Source organism: Morone saxatilis, unplaced genomic scaffold (genome assembly GCF_004916995.1).
Source record: "Morone saxatilis isolate NCDOM2014 unplaced genomic scaffold, NCSU_SB_2.0 Contig11, whole genome shotgun sequence".
Taxonomy (NCBI): Eukaryota; Metazoa; Chordata; class Actinopteri; family Moronidae; genus Morone; species Morone saxatilis.
Window position 1 is genome coordinate 12,323,634 of NW_023339663.1, and position 2,290 is coordinate 12,325,923.

Below are 2,290 nucleotides of genomic sequence, written 5' to 3' on the forward strand. Positions count from 1 at the left end.
GATCAAATAAATCCACTTTGTTTTATCCTGTTGATGTAGCAGAAATATTAAGCTGAGGCAGAAGAACCGGACTGAGAACAGGCTTCATACTGGTCAACTGTACAGTCAGTCGCTCATCCGTCAAAATTCATCTTCGTCCAGCAGGTCCAGATGATGATGATGATGATCCGCTCTTCCATGCAGCTCTGCTCACAGATCCTCACCTCCCGGCCTACCTGCAACTCTACACCGGCCCCTGAAAGCTGCGTAATTAAGGACACTGCTAAAGGGGAAAAAGTAGGTGCGAAATGAGGGCTGTGAAACGCAGAAGGGATTTCAGCAACAAGCCTGACCGTCGGTACTGAATTATTAACGAGGTGTGTTGATTAACTCCTGCGTCTGAAACCCGAGTCCCGACAGAGGAGCCAGGAGACACCAGACTGACTGCTGGAGGATTTACACGACATCTGCTGCGACTTATAACTCCGATATACAGCCTGATGTTTGATCTTTAGAAGCAATTGCCCCAGCATTAAAGTAGCATAAATTACTCAATATACCCTTGAATTTGGCCAAATTAAGGAATTATTTGTAACAGCAGGCATCATTTATTTATTAAATAAATAAGTAGTTTTTTTTTTAGTTTTTCTACATACTGAGGTGGTTTAATTGGTCTTTCCTGCTTTGCTTAAGGTGTTTTAACAGAGAAAACACCATTCAAAATTTATCTAATAACATTTACACCATATATTAAAAATGGAGCCAATTCTAAGTTACAAATTTGGGGATTTTTCTTTCTAAAAAAAAATAAACATTTAAACCCCAGATAACCCCTATCAAAATACAATTATTCAGCATTTAAAATAATTTTTAAAGTTATGTAAATCATTTAAAAAAATAATGGAAGGTTATAGGGGTTAAGTATCTACAAGGATCTGGAGGAGAAGGGATCAAAATAAAAAGGCTACTATATCCACTAGTGTTATTAGGCAAATTATAAACCACAAAGCAACAACCATGATGAAATGTATACTAAACAGTTCAAAATAAAAGAAAGCATATGTTCTGCCTACTTTAAATACTACTACAATAAATGCTGTGGGTCTGTTCAGTGGTGTAGTGGTGCCTAGCTATGGTAAGGGGCATGCAGCAAAGAATAAAGGCCCTGTGTTATAAACACTGACATGTAACACTACTCCTGCATATTTAGCTCAACCAAAAATGGGCCTGTAGTATCTGCACATTGTCACTTAACTTATGCTGCTTGACTTCGGGGAGTAATTATGCATTTTGAGTGTTCCTTTTCCTTCCTCCATCGACTTATTGGACAACTCTGTCATGTCTTCTCCATTCTAGGGAAAAACAGCTCACAAACACTACTGACTGATGGGTATTAGGGGGGATTTAGAAGTACCTGAAAAAGAATAGGTATACTCTGTATACCTTCCCTACACCACTGAGCCTGTGCCTGTTATTTAAGCCAAAGGCGGGGAAATACATTACGCTTAAGTGGAGTCTAAGATCACATTATACCATTCCCCTCTTCTTCCACGAACTGTCCCACAGCTGCAGCATCATCTCAGGCAGTCGAGAGAAATAAAAACAAAGGGCATGCAAGAGGTTTTTAACTTTAAAACTTTGTTTCAGAAATTCAATGTAACTGTATATACACTTTACAATAGCATATAGCCTGAAGGCTAACAAAGATGTCTTAAAACATTTTTAAATACATCTTCAGCACAAATAGCAATTCTTGCAAGTAAAATGGCTTAACGGATATTGAAAAAAATAAAATCATTAACACGATTGCTCTTTTATGCAGAAAAAGTGCCATGATTAAAATTTAATTCAGGACCTTCCCACAAAGCAAGCTGTATTCTCTACATGCTAAGTTTAACAGTTCAGTAACATTGCGCTAAACTAAACATACAGATATTTGTAAGAAAAAACAAAAACAAAAAAAACACTCCATCTGAAGTCAAGTTAAAATCTTCATTAATACATTTAAAAAGTAGATATGACATGCCTTTTGAAATCAAAAACAAAAAGATCCTTACTTTAAGGATTTTTTTAAACATGAACTGCCATGTATGTACAACACTCAGTGTACAATAAACTGGTATGCACATAAAATGAGCTGGATGAAAAGTAATCAAATGCCTTCCCACCCCATCCTTCAGAAACAAGCCACGACTGATAATTATACATGATCACACTGAGGAGACGAGCATACCTGGGCTACATCGCACTCTCAAGGTGAGGCTTGCATACTAAAAGCTGGCAGTCAAGATGGTGAGAGGTCATGGGGGAG